Below are 20,352 nucleotides of genomic sequence, written 5' to 3' on the forward strand. Positions count from 1 at the left end.
GGGCGGCTGCTAACCTCCTCTTTACTTCTCTAAATTCACGTCTCTTTTCCTGCGTTGCTCTGGAGTAATCTGGGTATATTTCTATATTACGACCATTGTACTCTATTGTCTGCATTTTCCTTTTTGCCCTCATTATTACGTCTCTGTCTCTGGAGCTTAAAATTGGATTATTTTCAAAAACAACACCAACTTTTTTGCATGACAAGTTGTACTTTCTAATGGCACCTTTTAAGGAGGCCAAATTACTTTATTACTAGGAAACACTAGCTTGCTGTAGCTTTCAGTCAGCAGATGACTGCCACCCACCTATCTCAAGCACTTCCAGCAGAGTCACCCAACTCCCGCTGTCTTGGCTACCACAAGCAGCAGAAGCTGCAGCAGCCACTTTAGTATCAGTAACATGATTGCTGAACAATTCTTTCATGCGCCACAGCAAATTACCGCCTCAACACCCAGTACCCTGGTCTTTCTGTAGCACATACAGTGTTCCCTTACCCCATAGACTTCTGGGAAGACAGACTAGAACAGTGGTCAGAACTGACCCAGCATGCTCTCTCTTTTCTCTCTTGCCCAGCCTCCAGTGTCATCTCAGAGAAAGTTTTATGCTTGGTAAGGGGCGTTGTGACACCAAAATTGTGGAAGTCATCCTCCTCCAGTGTACAAAATATCACTTTTGTCTAAATGAATGAGGCATGAATTGATGAGGATTTTCAAATTCCTCCTGCAAAGGCCAGTCAATAGATCTGCCGTTGCTGATGGTGCCACTGCAACTGTTTGCCTGCCTACCATCATGTTCCATACCATATGGTGTTGCTTCAGCCATCATGCCATTGTCACTGTCTGCCTACCATCATGTTCTATACCTTAAGGCTTCTGTTGCCCCTACTGCCGCCATTTTACCACTGCTGCTGTCTTCCTGCCAACTATCATGTTGTATGTCTGCTGTTGCCGCCACTGCCAAGTCTGCAGGTCTCTGCTGCTAATCCCCTACTGCCAATTCCAATACCTCTACCGACACTGGTATTATCACATTACTGCTGTTTTTCCCAATTAAAAGGGAGAATTTTTCAGACTTTTTCAGAACAAACCACTCTGTCTTCTGATAATTAACACTTGTGTGTGCATAAATATGTTCAGACATTCTGCCTCAGTAAAAGAATAATTTTTTGATAGTGGAGGACAATACAATCTTTCTTCTTACAGTTAACACTTGTGCGTGCATAATTACAATAAGCAATACTATTGCTATCATTGCATTCAGGAGCTTAGGAAGGAAAGGAGGATGTAGAGAAACAGCTAAATTTCTTTAAAAATTAACAAAAAGAGATATAATCTATTCATAAAGATAATGTTATGTACCAATTTTCAGGGCAATTGGAGCAACTTCAAGTCACAACAAATTGATTCAGGTCCAAACCGAACTTTTTGAAAAAGTCGTCAAAGTTCGCTCGTCTCTAATAGACACCCATCCCGACTCCAGTGCTACGTCATTCTTTTTTTCTCATGCCATGACTGTTCACAGCTGAGAATGGGCAGTTGTTTTGCTGTATTTTTGAAGAATTGCATACTATGATTTTGCTTAGCAGGCTTGTATGTCCTGGAAGGCATACAAATAGAGCAGGGCTGGGTTTCGCTATATCTGGTCAACAAAAATGTAATCAGAAACATAGCAGCATATGGGGCTTTCAGATTCCATACTAATGTCAATTTTGCTATGTTTGTCCGAACACTTTATTACAGAGGCAATCTCCTGTAGGTAGATGCCACGATCAGTGTGGGGGGGGGAACTCCGTAACAGTAACTGGGCCTGGAAACTAGGGAAGAAACAGGTCACCTCCTAGACAACCCTAATCCGGGCCCTAACTACCTATCAATATGAACAGACCTTGAAGGTAGGAATATTTATAAGCAATATACCTAGGCCCTGATTTCCCTATAAGGCCCTGGAATAATTATAGGACCAGAAACAACCCATTCCTCCCCAGAAGGACAAATGGAAGTCTCTGTCCCTGATACAACAACAGGGAAGATAACAAATACAACCAAACGTGACACTTAACTTCTGTAGAGATGCAAAACCAGGAACACCAGAGAGGATCTCACACCAGCTCAGCCAAACCCAAATGAAGCTATCTACCGCATAGTCAGAAGAGTGGGCTGAGACTATAAAGGGTAGAAGTGATGAGCACTGAGCAACAGCTGAGAAAAGGGAAGTGGTCACTAACCCTATCAACACTGAATCAAGAGAAAGGAGGCTGTTAGATTTCTCCACGCTCACCCAATCTCCTTGATTTCCTGACATCAGTCACCTGAGGGACCTTGACAGTAGGTCAGAGCATTAATTTTGCTTGTCAAAGGTGTGAAATTGTACTTACAGTAAAATAGTTAATATATATATATATATATATATTTAGACAGGTCCATAAATATTGGGACATCGACTCAATTCTAACATGTTTGGCTCTATACACCACCACAATGGATTTGAAATGAAATTAACAAGATGTGCTTTACCTGCAGACTGTCAGCTTTAATTTGAGGGCATTTACATCCAAATCAGGTGAACGGTGTAGGAATTATAACAGTTTGCATATGTGCCTCCCACTTGTTAAGGGACCAAAAGTAATGGGACAACTGGCTTCTCAGCTGTTCCATGGCCAGGTGTGTGTTATTCCATCATTATCCCAATTACAATGAGCAGATAAAAGGTCCAGAGTTTATTTCAAGTCTGCTATTTGCATATGGAATCTGTTGCTGTCAACTCTCAAGATGAGATCCAAAGAGCTGTCACTATCAGTGAAGCAAGCCATCATTAGGCTGAAAAAAAACAAAACAAACCCATCAGAGAGATAGCAAAAACATTAGGCATGGCCAAAACAACTTTTTGGAACATCTTTTAAAAAAAAGGAACGCACCGTTGAGACCCGGAAGACCACGGAAAACAACTGTGGTGGATGACCGAAGAATTCTTTCCCTGGTGAAGAAAACACCCTTCACAACAGTTGGCCAGATCAAGAACACTCTCCAGGAGGTAGGTGTATGTGTGTCAAAGTCAACAATCAAGAGAAGACTTCACCAGAGTAAATACAGAGGGTTCACCACAAGATGTAAACCATTGATGAGCCTCAAAAATAGGAAGGCCGGATTAGAGTTTGCCAAACGACATCTACAAAAGCCTTCACAGTTCTGGAACAACATCCTATGGACAGATGAGACCAAGATCAACTTGTACCAGAGTGATGGGAAGAGAAGAGTATGGAGAAGGAAAGGAACTGCACGTGATCCTAAGCATACCACCTCATCAGCGAAGCATGATGGTTGTAGTGTCATGGCGTGGGCATGTATGGCTGCCAATGGAACTGGTTCTCTTGTATTTATTGATGATGTGACTGCTGATGAATTCTGAAGTGTTTCAGGCAATGTTATCTGCTCATATTCAGCCAAATGCTTCAGAACTCATTGGACAGCGCTTCACAGTGCAGATCTACAAGGACCCAAAGCATACTGCAAAAGCAACCAGAGTTGCTGGTTGAGTTTTTTAAGGGAAAGAAGTGGAATGTTATGCAATGGCCAAGTCAATCACCTGACCTGAATCCGATTGAGCGTGCATTTCACTTGCTGAAGACAAAACTGAAGGGAAAATGCACGAAGAACAAGCAGGACCTGAAGACAGTTGCAGTAGAGGCCTGGCAGAGCATCACCAGGGATGAAACCAAGCGTCTGGTGATGTCTATGCGTTCCAGACTTCAGGCTGTAATTGACTGCAAAGGATTTGCAACCAAGTATTAAAAATGATTTATGATCATTATTCTGTCGCATTACTTTTGGTCACTTAACAAGTGGGAGGCACATATACAAACTGTTGTAATTCCTACACTGTTCACCTGATTTGGATGTAAATAACCTCAAATTACAGCTGACAGTCTGCAGGTAAAGCACATCTTGTTTGTTTCATTTCAAATCCATTCTGGTGGTGTATAGAGCCAGAAATGTTAGAATTGTGTTGATGTCCCAATATTTATGGACCTGACTATATATATATATAGATCAATTATTTATAGAGAATTTTGGTCTCTTTCAGTCCTTCCCTAAATGTCTTAATAAAGGCTAATTGACGTGTTGAAATAATATGCAGAAACAGGTATAGGGCAGGAAACACAAGGGGAAGCAAAATGTTCTCTGTCGATTTGCATTGACCCCAAGGCAAAATTAATATAGGTACATGCTAACTAGACACACTTCTTGACAGGTACGCCTATGTGATTTGGCAGCTCTGTCGGATAACTAGCACCATTTGTATTTTCTGGTATGCATTTTAGTATTTAAAGCATGGTTTATGTGCAGCATTTCACATGAAAGCAGAGGATTAGAAACACATTGACGCGGAGGAGTGGTGAGCACTCTTGTTAACAAGCAATCATTCAGACCTAGTGCTGTACGGAGAGACATCAATGCTCCAATCACTTATTCTGAATTTAAGTGGAGGACATGCAGACTTCAATATTCATCGACTACATACAGTACAAAAGACATTAGGAAGTGTGAGCGGAAAGTCTTGACAATAGCATTTTACATTGGATAGTTTTATCTATTATTCTTGCCGCTGTCCTGTCACTAGGAACAGAATCTAGTGTATGAAGAGCAAATACAATGAGTATGAACACTAGATTGAACCAGTGGCTAAAGCTTATCAGGGACTGTATACCTGTTCTAAAGTATACTGCCTATAAAATGTATGCAGACACGGTGACCAGGTAGGCACACAGAATTATAATTCTTGCATACTTGCTTTACTAGAACATATACTATTCTTCCATTGGATGGTGAGATTGAACCACTTGACCAAAGGGGTTGCCATTTTTTTCCAGAACTAAAATATAATTACTTAGTGAAACATTGTGAATATGTTTGTTATCTGTGCACACTGTGCTTTGCTAATAAAAGCAACGGCGAAAGCAGGAAATAGCTATCGCTAGGCTAAATGTCCGGCCCTGTCACTCTTGCACCAGGTGGGCTCTTCTTCACCTGCGTGGACAGCCCCCGTAATGAGACAAATCGATTTGTTAGAATCAATTCGCTCATCTCTAATGCAAAGCCATTGGACCATGAGGTTTAAAAGTTTAGTTTCCCTATTCACAAGATAGGTGCTAAGTATCAGATTGCCAGAGTTCCTAGAGATTCAATGTTTACAGTAGAATATACTGTACAGCAGTCGTAGTATTAAGTCTTTTGGCACACAATGCCTAAATTTGGTGCATTAGATGGCAGCCTCCAGCTGAGAGTTGGCATAGATTTGAACTATAATTTGTTGGCTTTGAAGCACTGCCTGCTAAACCTCACCCCTTTACAAGCCACTTTGAAAAGTGTTGAGAAAAGATGAAAGCCCCATATCATGGCTTAAATGAAATGCACACCATAATTTCAATTATGGTAGCATAAACCCCCGTTTAACATAAGCAGAGCTCTGTTAGTCCCATAAAAATGAATAGAGTGGTGAATCTACATGTACATTACCGAATCCACCCTGGACAGGGTCAGAACATCTATAGATGCAAATTGTCACACCCGTGACAGGTGGTAGAATATCTGAAAGACTGGCTGCACGTCAGTGATCTGACAGATTCTTTTGGTTTCACTTTGTCTATGTGTTGCTGGGATGTCCACACCTCCTTTTCAGGTGTAAATTATGTGACCATTACTACTCCCTTCTTAGTCTGGCTTTACCCATCACTGCTTGCGATTGAAAGCTTATTCTGGTTGTGGATCGTTTGATGTCTGGATCTCGGCTGAGTTCCTGCTTTCTATTTCCCCGGAGTTAAGTGTCTTTCCTTTTTGTATTGTGTTTATTTCCCTGTTTCTTGGTACCAGACCTGAGGCAGACTCTTGTTCCTTCAGCTGGAAGAAACAGGTTGTCTGTGGCCCAATCACTATCTTCAGGGCCTTCTAAGGTGAGCCAGGCTTAGGTTCCTGTGGATGAACAGTCCTACCATCGGGCTCTGTTCATTCTGTTAGCAGTCAGGGCTTGGATTGGGATTTATTAGGTGGTGACCTTCCCACTTTCTCTAGTTTGCAGGCCTGGTACTTTCTATTTGCCTTTTGTGTTTGGTGTGGAGTTCCCCTCCCACACCACACCGTGACACAAACCAGATGTAGAAAAGGAGGTGCAGAGAAAGCGCAGTAGAGGTAAACTGTCTAAAAGGACTTATTGACTTCTTTATGGATCTGTGTTCAGGAGTTGTCTCCAGTGCCTGACCATACCAAATATCATGTTGGCCTCTGTCAGAATCTCCACATACCAAGGTGGAATTTGTAGATGTGTACTGTAAGTATAGCAACCTGTTAAAAAAAAGTGCCAAACAGTTTTCCTGCTGTGAGGACTGCCCTTCAGTTGCATTGTATTGTCTAAAATATACACACCACAACTGGATGCTCACATCAGAGTCAGCTAGCAAAGTGCAGAGTAAGGAAGACTACTTTAAACAGACACTTTGGCCTATTAAGTACCTGTGCAACTGTGAGACCTGTAACATCTGGGGAAAATGCATTCTATGTAGCAACTGCCGATCTACTGCATGATGAGAATTGTCCTGAACTGTTTGTTTTTTAATTCTTCAGTAAATAACTGTTCTGCTGTACGACTGCCTCATCATTGTTTCCTGCACTACTACACTGCAAAATGCTGGCGTCAGGAAATGGGACCCTGCCTTGTCCCTTAAAAACACCAACACCAAGGGTACCTCAATCGTCATCAGGCAAGAGAACCCCAGAACTGGAGGGAAGAAAAGGTACACCCTTCCCATCAATGCACACTGGCCCAGGGAACTGTAGAACCGTTAGTACAACTACTACTACATTCATGCGGGCACTCTTTGGTACTCCGGTGGCCCAGTCAGGCCTGACCCTGTTGTGATAACAACCTACTGAGGCTGCAGGGCTGCCACAAGCTATTGCAATGTCTGTCAACAGACCACACTGCATTGACCATACAGCAATCTGCTCATGACACATGCAAGGTTATAGCAGTGAATTTAAATGTGCTTGTAGAAATATCAATAATCCCATTATATTAGGGTATGGAAGTCATTTTCTCCAGAGGTTTAACTTGTCATGACACAGTAGCACTATAATTACAAGCATCAATAAGATGCCTATGAGCAGTAGATATAGCTGCTGACTGATGGGATGTTCATCCTCAAGCACTACCCATTCTATTCAAAGGGACTGTGAAAGTAGCAAATGGCACTCAGGACCTCTGGTTTTGGTCAGAGGACTCTCTGCACCCACTTTCCTAACTGCTCATATGCATCTTACTATTGTCTCATAGCACCTTATTTAAGAATTTTGAGATTGGAGTGACAATGAACATTGATTGTACATAAAAAAAAATGCTAAAATCACACATATACTTCATAATTATTGTTTCTTCTCTCTGGTATTTAGATTTTATGACCTGAGTAATGTAACCCTATGAATAACCATGAAGCACCACGTCTTAGGATGCTACTGTATGTACGTCCTATACACAAAATGAAATCCAGGTCTTACATACCGGTATGTGTCTAGAACTGAGCATTAAAGGAATCAGGGTAAATTCACAAGTATGAATGTAGAAACTATATAAAGCTTTTAAAAATAAATTTAAAGGATAACAGTCACACTTAGACCCTAATTTCAATTTTCATATAAGTAGTTACTAATAACATGATATTCCAGAATCGGTTACTATTAGACTGACTTACCCTATATTTAATAAGATTCAGCCCTTAGCAACCAGTCTGCATAAAACTGCAATTTCACTATTCAGTTAAGATGGCCGCCACTGCCCTCACCCTGAGGCTAATCCCGCCTGCCCTCACTAGCCAGTAACAATAGCCCCCCAAAAGTGTCAGTAACCAGAGCCCTCCCCCCTAAAGGGTTAATCTCCTGCAGCACAAAGGGGTCCTCTTACCACATGTTGCTTTCATTTATACACTGAGCAGACGGCAGATCTCCCTTCCCTGGTCTGCGCTGCTCCAACTCTGCCTTCTCCAGCTCTGCTGAGTGAGGGAGCGTCTGCCAAGCGCAGGGACAGGGAGAAGTGCACACAGCCCAGGCACTGTTATCAGCTGCTGGGGAGGACCTGGCTCTAATCATTTACTTACAGTCCCTGGCTGTCAGTAATCTGACCTTGCACGCTGCGTGCTTCTGCGTCCTCCGTCCTTCAACACATAGACGGACCCTGCATGGCAACCTGATTTTAAGCAGAGGTAAAAGTAGGCAGTACAGGGGACAAAACTGTGGAATTAAGGGGTAATTGAAAACACAGTGGAAAGTTGAAATAGGGCCACCAAGGAGATATTAACCACCACAATCCAATACTCCCCAAAAAAATATATATGACAGTTATACTTTAAAAAAAGGAAACTGAACTGATGGGGTTTTCCCACATGATAGGTGATAAATGTGTGATTGCTGGGCATACCATCACTAGGACTCCCACTGATGGAAGAATGATCTTGACTGCCGTATACCTTCTTACTGCATTACTACAGTCTGAATGTAGGGGTGGTTGAGCATATACCCAACCTTTTCATTCAATGGTGCTGGCATAAGAAGCTGGGTGCTGTGTATGCCATCTGTTTCTGACATTTCCATAGACGCTTGATCACCACTCCAGTCAAGCTTTTCCTTACTGTGGTCACACAATGTGGGTCCCAGCAGTAGGTCCCCAGTGATCAGACATTTATCACCTATCTTGTGTATAGGTAAACATTGCTCCTTGTAGGACACCCCTTTAAACTGTATTTCCCTTAAAAAAAATCCCAGTAAATATAACTCCTTGAGTTGTCCTCTTCTGGTAAATAGTTATAAGGGATATTCCAACAATAAATATTATCCTTCAAAGGTGTTCCCTCATCTTAGAGGTCACATAGGTACGGATCCCACCTCTGGGACGTTCACCTATCTCCAGAATGGAACCCCTGAAGTGAATGGAGAGCAGCCACGCAAGCATGGCCAGCCTCCATTCATTTTTATGGGACTGCCAAAAAGTGCTGGCTTGACTATCTCAGGCAGTCACACAGAAGTAATTGAAAAGATGGCCGGGCTTGCATGGTGTTCTCTCCATTCTTTTCTATTGGACTTCCAAAAATAGGCAAGTACGGCTCGTGTGTGGGAGGAAAACACCACACTGAGCATAGGAGTGAAAGGGGATAACGGAATAAGGCCTGGAAACTAGGTAAGGAAAATGGACACCTTCTAGAAAAAACCCTAACTCCAGGTAAGCAAGTTCATACTCCGGATACCTAGAATCCTAGCTCACCCTATAGGACCCTGGAACTAATGTCAGGACTGAGTCTACCTGTTCCTCCAAAAGGAAGGACGAACAGAAGTCTTCCTCAGGCCTAATGACAAACAACAGGAAAAGGCAACACACACATAGATCAAAACAAAATACAAAAGGGAACGGAAACACTTATCTTCAATGAAGCTTTGGTAGCACCAGGAACTCTGCCGAGAACCAAACACAAGTCCAACAGAAGCTATAAACCGCATAGCATAGTGTGAGAAACAACAATAAATAGAGAAGGTTAAATGACCACAATAGCCACACCTTGGGAAAGAAGGTGTAGCAAGCATCAGAAACAATACAGATGTCATTTGATCCAAAAGGAAAACATGTCAGATCAAACCACATGTTTCCAGGCTCACAGATCTGCCACCTTTCGCAGGAACATCAGTGACAGTGTAATTTACACTTATTTTCAAAGTTGTATGGTTCCAAAGAAAGATTTTCTCCAATTAACCCAAATCCTATGTTATCCAGCAGCTACTATATGCAGCTCATAGAGGTGTTAAATGACAGGACTTCCTGGCAGTACACCCGACACCCCTGTTACTACATAACTCTGCCTCACAAAAACTAGATGAGAAGGGTATGATTGCTGTAATGGTGGATTCACTAGTTGTCACCCAGTTTTCTCAGAAAAAAATATAAAGGAGGAAAGCTGGATGTACATATTTTTAAGGGTAACAATGTTTTGAACTTTTGACTTTCAGGCTTCATACCATATCTCACTACAGCGTCGAATGTGAGACTACCATCATTTTATAGACAATAATCTTGGCTATCTCATACATAAATTGGACTTGCATATGATTAGTTATGCAGATTCTTGTTATGTAACTGTATAGTTACTGTTTTGTTCCTACAATTCTAAATTTTTATTATTTTGTTAGCATTTTCTAAATCCACCTTTGGCTTTCAACACTGCCTGAATCCTTCTGGGCATGCTCTCCATCAGATTCAAGCATGTCTCGACTGAAATCTGTTCCCAGGTCTCTTCTACAGGTTCCCAATGTTGGTGTATACTGGTTGACTCACTTGGGTACAAATACAGCTTTTTCTTCAACTATACCCACAAGTGTTCGATTGGGTTAAGGTCTGGGGACTGTAGGGGTTAATCCAGTACCTTTACTTCATTGTCATTTAACAATTTTTTCATCAATCTCGACGTATGCTTCGAGTCGTTGTCCTGCTGGAATATTATGTCGTCCTTTTCATACCCATAGTACAAAGTAACTCGTCTTGTAGGATACTCACATATAGATCAGCATTGAGACCACCATTGATCCTGGTCAAGTATCCAACGCCTTTGGCTATTAAACAACCCCATATCATCAGACTTCCTTTACCGAACTTGACAGTTCCTTCAATTTCTCGATCCGTTAGCCCCCTTTTCCCTTGTTTCTTTCAGACTCATTTACACCCATCAGTGCCCAGTCTATTGACTTTTGTCTCAATGCTCCAAATCACCAATTTGCAATTTTCTACTGTCCACTGTTTGTACTTTTTTGCAAACTTGAGCCGACGCTTTTTATCACGTTATTGAAGTCGAGGCTTCTTCACCCTTTTCAGGTCACCATTTCAGTCTTGTGTAATGCGTGTTGCATGGTGTTTGATCTGTGATCTCACTATTACGAAGCATACAAGCCACCTTCACTGCAGTGTTTGTCACGCCAGAACCGATAGACCTTGTGATGAGCTGACTTGTTGACTCCAATATTTTGCCTGGACGTCCACCTCTTGGCTTCGGAATGGATGAAGTTAATTTTGTATTCTTACAACTGTCATTGATAGGGATGAGCGAACTCGAACTGTATAGTTCGGGTTCGTACCGAATTTTGGGGTGTCCGTGACACGGACCCGAACCCGGACATTTTCGTAAAAGTCCGGGTTCGGGTTCGGTGTTCGTCGCTTTCTTGGCGCTTTTGTGACGCTTTCTTGGCGCTTTTTGAAAGGCTGCAAAGCAGCCAATCAACAAGCGTCATACTACTTGCCCCAAGAGGCCGTCACAGCCATGCCTACTATTGGCATGGCTGTGATTAGCCAGAGCACCATGTGACCCAGCCTCTATTTAAGCTGGAGTCACATAGCGCCGCCCGTCACTCTGCTCTGATTAGCGTAGGGAGAGGTTGCGGCTGCGACAGTAGGGCGAGATTAGGCAGATTAACTCCTCCAAAGGACTTGATTAATCGATCGATCTGCAGCTGTGCATCATTGAGCTGCTGAAATTCAATTGCTCACTGTTTTTAGGCTGCCCAGACCGTTTGCCAGTCACTTTTTTCTGGGGTGATCGGCGGCCATTTTGTGTCTTGTGCGGTGCTGCGACCAAGTGCATCCAAGCTGCGACCAAGTGCATCCAAGCTGCGACCAAGTGCATTTAACCCTCAATGGTGTGGTTGTTTTTTGGCTAAAGCCTACATCAGGGTGAAGCTGTCACACCAAGTGCATTTAACCAGCAATAGTCTGTTTATTTTTTGGCCATATACTACATCAGGGGCAAGCTGCGCATGTCACCAAGTGCATTTAACCCTCAATGGTGTGGTTGTTTTTTGGCTAAAGCCTACATCAGGGTGAAGCTGTCACACCAAGTGCATTTAACCAGCAATAGTCTGTTTATTTTTTGGCCATATACTACATCAGGGGCAAGCTGCGCATGTCACCAAGTGCATTTAACCCTCAATGGTGTGGTTGTTTTTTGGCTAAAGCCTACATCAGGGTGAAGCTGTCACACCAAGTGCATTTAACCAGCAATAGTCTGTTCATTTTTTGGCCATATACTAAATCAGGGGCAAGCTGCGCCCGTCACCAAGTGCATTTAACCAGCAATAGTCTGTTCATTTTTTGGCCATATACTACATCAGGGGCAAGCTGCGCCCGTCACCAAGTGCATTTAACCCTCAGTAGTGTGGTTGGTCAAGCTGTCACACCAAGTGCATTTAACCAGCAATAGTGTGGTTATTTTGTGGCCATATCCCAGTCTAATTCTGTCACTAAATCCATACCGGTCACCCAGCGCCTAAATACTAGGCCTCAAATTTATATCCCGCTAAATCTCTCGTTACCGCTGTCCTGTTGTGGCTGGGCAAGTTATTTAGTGTCCGTCAAAGCACATTTTTTGTTCAGGGTTGAAATACAATTCCCAATTTCGCAATTTCATAATTTAGTGGTTTCTGCTGTATCAGAGCTATTTGAAATCTATCCCTAAAAGGGTATATAATATTCAAGGTGCACATAGGGTCATTCAGAATAACTTCACACACACCCGCTACTGTGTATTTCCAAGTCTAATTCTGTCACTAAACCCATACCTGTCACCCAGCGCCTAAATACTAGGCCTCAAATTTATATCCCGCTAAATCTGTCGTTACCGCTGTACTGTTGTGGATGGGCAAGTTATTTAGTGTCCGTCAAAGCACATTTTTTGTTCTGGGTTGAAATACAATTCCCAATTTAGCAATTTCCTAATTTAGTGGTTTCTGCTGTATCAGAGCTATTTGAAATCTATCCCTAAAAGGGTATATAATATTCAAGGTGCACATAGGGTCATTCAGAATAACTTCACACACACGCTACTGTGCATTTCCAAGTCTAATTCTGTTAGTAAATCCATACCGGTCACCCAGCGCCTAAATACTAGGCCTCAAATTTATATCCCGCTACATCTGTCGTTACCGCTGTCCTGGTGTGGCTGGGCAAGTTATTTAGTGTCCGTTAAAGCACATTTTTTGTTCACGGTTGAAATACAATTCCCAATTTAGCAATTTCATAATTTAGTGGTTTCTGCTATATCAGAGCTATTTGAAATCTATCCCTAAAAGGGTATATAATATTCAAGGTGCACATAGGGTCATTCAGAATAACTTCACACACACGCTACTGTGCATTTCCAAGTCTAATTCTGTCACTAAATCCATACCGGTCACCCAGCGCCTAAATACTAGGCCTCAAATTTATATCCCGCTAAATCTGTCGTTACCGCTGTACTGTTGTGGATGGGCAAGTTATTTAGTGTCCGCCAAAGCACATTTTTTGTTCTGGGTTGAAATACAATTCCCAATTTAGCAATTTCATAATTTAGTGGTTTCTGCTATATCAGAGCTATTTGAAATCTATCCCTAAAAGGGTATATAATATTCAAGGTGCACATAGGGTCATTCAGAATAACTTCACACACACGCTACTGTGCATATCCCAGTCTAATTCTGTCACTAAATCCATACCGGTCACCCAGTGCAGATTAGACATTAACTACCTCCCCTTAACCATATATTATTGGACTCCAGGGCACTTCCTCATTCAATCCTATTTTTATTTTCATTTTACCATTATATTGCGAGGCTACCCAAAGTTGAATGAACCTCTCCTCTGTCTCGGTGCCGGGGCCTAAATATATGCCAATGGACTGTTCCAATGTTGGGTGACGTGAAGCCTGATTCTCTGCTATGACATGCAGACTAATTCTCTGCTGACATGAAGACAGATTCTCTGTTACGGGACCTCTCTCCTCTGCCTGGGTGCTGGGCCTAAATATCTGACAATGGACTGTTGCAGTGGTGGCTGACTTGAAGCCTGATTTTCTGCTATGACATGCAGACTGATTCTCTGCTGACATGAAGCCAGATCCTCTGTTACGGGACCTCTCTCCTCTGCCTGTGTGCTGGGCCTAAATATATGCCAATGGACTGTTGCAGTGGTGGCTGACGTGAAGCCTCATTCTCTGCTGACATGAAGCCAGATTGTCTGTTACGGGACCTCTCTCCTCTGCCTGGGTGCTGGGCCTAAATATCTGACAATGGACTGTTGCATTGGTGGCTGACGTGAGGCCTGATTCTCTGCTATGACATGCAGACTGATTCTCTGCTGACATGAAGCCAGATTGTCTGTTACGGGACCTCTCTCCTCTGCCTGGGTGCTGGGCCTAAATATCTGACAATGGACTGTTGCATTGGTGGCTGACGTGAAGCCTGATTCTCTGCTATGACATGCAGACTAATTCTCTGCTGACATGAAGCCAGATTGTCTGTTATGGGACCTCTCTCCTCTGCCTGGGTGCTGGGCCTAAATTTATGAAAATGGACTGTTGCAGTGATGGGTGACGTGAAGCCTGATTCTCTGCTATGACATGAAGACTGATTCTCTGCTGACATGAAGCCAGATTGTCTGTTACGGGACCTCTCTCCTCTGCCTGGGTGCTGAGCCTAAATTTATGAAAATGGACTCTTACAGTGGTGGGTGACGTGAAGCCTGATTCTCTGCTATGACATGAAGACTGATTCTCTGCTATGACATGAAGCCTGATTCTCTGCTATGACATGCAGACTAATTCTCTGCTGACATGAAGCCAGATTGTCTGTTACGGGACCTCTCTCCTCTGCCTGGGTGCTGGGCCTAAATTTATGACAATGGACTGTTGCAGTGGTGGCTGACGTGAAGCCTGATTCTCTGCTATGACATGCAGACTGATTCTCTGCTGACATGAAGCCAGATCCTCTGTTACGGGACCTCTCTCCTCTGCCTGGGTGCTGGGCCTAAATTTATGAAAATGGACTGTTGCAGTGGTGGGTGACGTGAAGCCTGATTCTCTGCTATGATATGAAGACTGATTCTCTGCTGACATGAAGCCAGATCCTCTGTTACGGGACCTCTCTCCTCTGCCTGGGTGCTGGGCCTAAATATCTGACAATGGACTGTTGCATTGGTGGCTGACGTGAAGCCTGATTCTCTGCTATGACATGCAGACTAATTCTCTGCTGACATGAAGCCAGATTGTCTGTTACGGGACCTCTCTCCTCTGCCTGGGTGCTGGGCCTAAATTTATGAAAATGGACTGTTCCAGTGGTGGGTGACGGGAAGCCAGATTCTCTGCTATGGGACCTCTCTCCAATTGATTTTGGTTAATTTTTATTTATTTAATTTTTATTTTAATTCATTTCCCTATCCACATTTGTTTGCAGGGGATTTACCTACATGTTGCTGCCTTTTGCAGCCCTCTAGCCCTTTCCTGGGCTGTTTTACAGCCGTTTTAGTGCCGAAAAGTTCGGGTCCCCATTGACTTCAATGGGGTTCGGGTTCGGGACGAAGTTCGGATCGGGTTCGGATCCCGAACCCGAACATTTTCGGGAAGTTCGGCCGAACTTCTCGAACCCGAACATCCAGGTGTTCGCTCAACTCTAGTCATTGATGTCAATTGATGCAGTTTGATGATTTTCTTGGCCGAGATACCGCTATCGATGAGCAGGATAATGCTGTTTCTCTTTTCTTGGGGAATCTTCTTCATGGCTGCTCCTGGATTCCACCCAGTGACCTTTCATTTGGGAATCAACCTAACACACTGAGCTATTAGGGAATGTGAGAACAGGTTGTAATTTGTAGTATAGAGGTGAAACTCGGAAAATTTTGAATATTGTGCAAAGTTCATTTATTTCAGTAATGCAACTTAAAAGGTGAAACTAATATATGAGATAGACTCATTACATGCAAAGCAAGATATTTCAAGCCTTTGTTAGTTATAATTTGGATGATAATGCCTTACAGCTTATGAAAACCCCAAAGTCACAATCTCAGGTACCCTTTGTTCAAGGGGTATGGATTAATTAGCTGACTAGAGCTTAGAATATTGAACCTTTTCACAATATTCTAATTTGAAGTTGCATTACTGAAATAAATGAACTTCTGCACTACATTCAAATTTTTTGAGTTTCACCTCTACAAGAAGAAAAAAAGATTGGTTCACCAGGAGCAAAACAGTAACAAAGCAGTTACACGACAATAATCCGCATAACTAATCATATGCTGAATAGCCGCAAGTCCAATTTATGTATGAGATAGCCAAGATGATTGTCTATAAAATGATGGTCGTCTCACGTTTTAAACTGTAGTGGATGGTTAGATATGAAGCCTGAAAGTCAAACGTTCTATCCATTCTTACCCTTTTGCCTGTCAGTATGTATATATATATATTCTGGAGAGAAAGAGAGACAGGAGGCAGCGCCTCGTGTGTATTTCCGTTTGCCACAAGATCACAATAGATAATAAATTGCTCTTACCATATGATGTTGTGATGAGTCACAACGCCTTTGTTTTGTCCTTCCTGGTATTTTCCCGTCCAGCTTGCGGGGAATCTGCTCTGCTGCCAAGGTCTTTGCCCTTACCGCTGCAGCGGTTTTCAGGAACGAGAAACAGTAGTAAAAAGGAAGAAACACAGGACCTTTTCACGGCGCTGATGCAGAAGACGTGGGACCAGAAGGGTATCGGTAAAACAGTAACAATTCTTTATTCCGGGTCTACGCGTTTCATGGGCGAACAGCCCCCTTCATTATTGTCCTGATGAAGGGGGCTGTTCACCAAATGTTTTATTGTCCTGATGAAGGGGGCTGTTCACCAAATGTTTTATTGTCCTGATGAAGGGGGCTGTTCACCAAATGTTTTATTGTCCTGATGAAGGGGGCTGTTCGCCCCTGAAACGCGTAGACCCGGAATAAAGAATTGTTACTGGTTTACCGATACCCTTCTGGTCCCACATCTTCTGCATCAGCGCCGTGAAAAGGTCCTGTGTTTCTTCCTTTTTACTACTATATATTATTCTGGTAATTTTGTGGACTTTCAGAAGAATTTTTTAAACCATTCCATGTGTCTGATGACGAAGGCAATACATTTAAACCAGTAACTAGTCATGGCTCTTAGAAAAGAAGTGACATTTTATTTCTCCAGTTTTAGAGAAGTAGAAGTAATTGCCTCCTCCCTGCAAGTTAATTCCCATTATTGTGAGAGGAATAAAGGCTGGATTCAGCAGCAGAGCTCTGGACAGCTCCCTCTACCTCCAGTGTGTGCTGTGGGGGCTGCTCACAGGCTCCTGTACCTGACACAGGCTGGACTATCCCCTCACCACACTATATACAGCCAGGATCTGACTGCACAATCTGTGCCTTTCCCTTTCTGAGATTTCCAGTGCCGGGTCTGTGCACAAAGCTGAGCTCCACATTTAGTGACTGCTGTCGCAGAGCGACCTTTCTCAGTCTTCAAGTGCTGCGCTGCAGGTTCACTCCCAGTGCTTACTGGATTCTGCTTACTGGGAATACAAGCACATAGGATCCTCAAACTATGTGAGTATGGATCAACAGGTCTGTGCCTGTCCTGTCTTCTCTTCTGTATGGGTACTCCTAGGAGGAAGGAGAGCACAGCTCTAGCTTTCTGACTGTCCTGGGGTGTAATACTAGAAATAGATCTATATAGCATGCTACATATGTAACTGGTATTCAGACTGGATTTAAGATGATTATGCCTAGTGACAGCTCTCTATCTATCTATCTATCTATCTATCTATCTACCATCTCTTTTCTATCAGTTCCTATCTTTTATAGTTTGTTACTTTATCTATCTACAATCTTTTTTCTATGTTTCCCATCTTTTATAGTTTGTTTATTTATTATCTATCTCGTGTTATATTTCTATATCTATCTACTATGTATCCCTCTACCTACTATCTATCTATCAATCATGTAACATAAATGCCACAGAAAAGTACATTGACCGGTTATCCACAACCCTAAGCTTAGCCTTTGGCTTTAGAGCCTCACAATTTCCAACTTATCTAAGTGAATTCGGAGATAGCCATGCCAACATCTGCCCGTGAGATGTAAAATCACCGAAGACGACTAGTGAGGAACATATGACAAAGAACTGAAATTCCAATGAAACTGGAGTAATACAATAAGGAAAGGTCAGTCCATTAATTCTTTTCAGAATTCCTGCTGAGATAATGAACCGTGTGTTGGTTAGCATAATAGATTTTATAACTGTACAGAGGACAGCCTCATAGGCTAATGATAATAAATGAGGAACACGGTACTTATGGTAATGTATACCAGCTTAGTGTGTTAATTGCTGGGTAATATACGTGATTGATTGACCTTTCCTTTGAAGTAAATAAATGATTGTGACCTTTAACGGGTAATCCAAATTTGATAGTGTTTCAATCCTTTAAGAGCCCATTCAAATGGCGTATAGTTGATCCAGTGGTGGGAGCAGTGTGACTATTGTATAGGTCTCTTAGGATCTCAGTGAATGTGGTGTAAGCCTTTATGAGGCTCATTATTCACACCTTCCACCCTTACTCTAAGTAGTGTGAAAATAATCGAAACAAGACAGTGTTCCCCTGAGAGGCATCGTTCACTGGTAATCAAATAACTGCCTCTGAGATCCAAATAGCCTCCTGCAAGTGGAGGGCACTAAATGCACCAGTAAAAGATGCTTCCAGTACTGGTTAGTACATACAGTACAATATAAATCAATACTGCTCTGATACTAATACTAGTGATATAAATAAGAAGCCCTCCTCTAGTAAAAACTATGTACCATATCTACTATATACATCAATAATATAACCCTCCAGTGATGGCATCAATATACTATACTACATACTCACCCAAAAATATTCTACAGTTTTCAAACCATAACCTAACATATAACATAGTAACATAGTTTATAAGGCTGAAAAAATAAATCTGTCCATCCAGTTCGGCCTGTTATCCTGCAAGTTGATCCAGAAGAAGGCAAAAAAACCCTGTGAGGTAGAAGGCAATTTTCCTAATTTTTACGAGAAAAAAATTCCTTCCCTACTCCAATCAGGCAATCAGGATTAGTGATGAGCGGCAGGGGCTATATTCGAATTCACAATATTTCACGAATATTTTGTAGAATATTCGTCATATATTCGCGAATTTCGAGAATTCAAACTTATTTTATTGAATGCAATAAATCGCGTAATGCGAAATACAGGCGTGGGTCACTTTGGCTACATTTTTCAAGCTGGTATAAGTTTCCTGAGACTGGAGAAAATGGTTGGCACGGCAGAACATTACAATAGCTTTATATGCAGATAGAGTGCTCCAATATATTCGCGATTGTGCTAATCGGCAGTGATTAGAATATTTTATCGCACTACGTGCAACTTCACATTTTAGCAGGTCTGGCTACAGATTACTGACTGGTGCAATAAGTATTGTTGTGAACTTGACACTGCTTCCTTCTCATTGGCCCACAAGCAAGAAGCAGAGACGAATCATGTGTTCAGATGGGAAAAAATGCTGAATATTTGATATAACGAATATATAGCACTATATTCTAAATATTTGCGAAGTGGCGATATTCACGATAAAAATTTGCTATTCGAATATTCGTGCTCAACACTAATCAGGATAACTCCCTGGATCAGCGACCCCTCTCTAGTAACTATAGCCTGTAATATTATTACACTCCAGAAATACATCCAGGCCCCTCTTGAACTCTTTCATTGTACTCACCGTCACCACCTCCTCAGGCAGAGAGTTCCATAGTCTCACTGCTCTTACCGTAAAGAATCCTCTTCTATGTTTGTGTACAAACCTTCTTTCCTCCAGACATAGAGGAAGTCCCCTCGTCACAGTCCTAAGGATAAATAGATGATGGGAGAGATCTCTGTACTGACCCCTGATTTTTTAAGTGGACCCTAATTTTGATAATTTTTCTGGGTACTATAGTCCACCCATTTCACTTATTACTTTAGTTGCCATCCTCTGTACCCTCTCCAGCTCTGTTATGTCTGTCTTGTTCACAGGAGCCCAGAACTGTACACAGTACTCCATGTGTGGTCTGACTAGTGATTTGTAAAGTGTCAGGACTATGTTCTCATCACAGGCATATATGCCCCTTTTGATACAACCCATTATCTTATTGGCCTTGGCAGCAGCTGCCTGACACTGGTTTCTACAGCTTAGTTTCTGGTCCACTAAAATTCCTAAGTCCTTTTCCATGCCAGTGTTACCCAGTGTTTTACCATTTAGTATGTACGGGTGACTTGCATTATTTCTTCCCATGTGCATAACTGTCATGATCAGTGTTGGGGAAAAACGCCACACTAAACACAGGACGGAAGGGGAACAGTAACTGTGCCTGGAAACTAGGGAAAGAACAAGTCATCTCCTAAACAACCCTAATCCGGGCCCTAACTACCTATCAATATGAATAGACCTTCAAGGTAGGAATATTCA

At 42.4% G+C, this 20,352-nt stretch overlaps 1 protein-coding gene across 1 annotated transcript in view; it reads left to right on the forward strand.

Moving 5' to 3' along the window:
- The first annotated feature begins 17,294 nt into the window (after positions 1–17,294).
- The window catches only part of LOC122939574 (prolactin-releasing peptide receptor-like), a 41,419-nt gene continuing 38,361 nt past the window's right edge, over positions 17,295–20,352 (forward strand). The window contains exon 1 of the mRNA XM_044295665.1: positions 17,295–17,427. The gene's annotated coding sequence lies outside the window, so the exon portion shown is untranslated. The remainder of the gene's footprint in view (positions 17,428–20,352) is intronic.

Source organism: Bufo gargarizans, chromosome 5 (genome assembly GCF_014858855.1).
Source record: "Bufo gargarizans isolate SCDJY-AF-19 chromosome 5, ASM1485885v1, whole genome shotgun sequence".
NCBI lineage: Eukaryota > Metazoa > Chordata > Amphibia > Anura > Bufonidae > Bufo > Bufo gargarizans.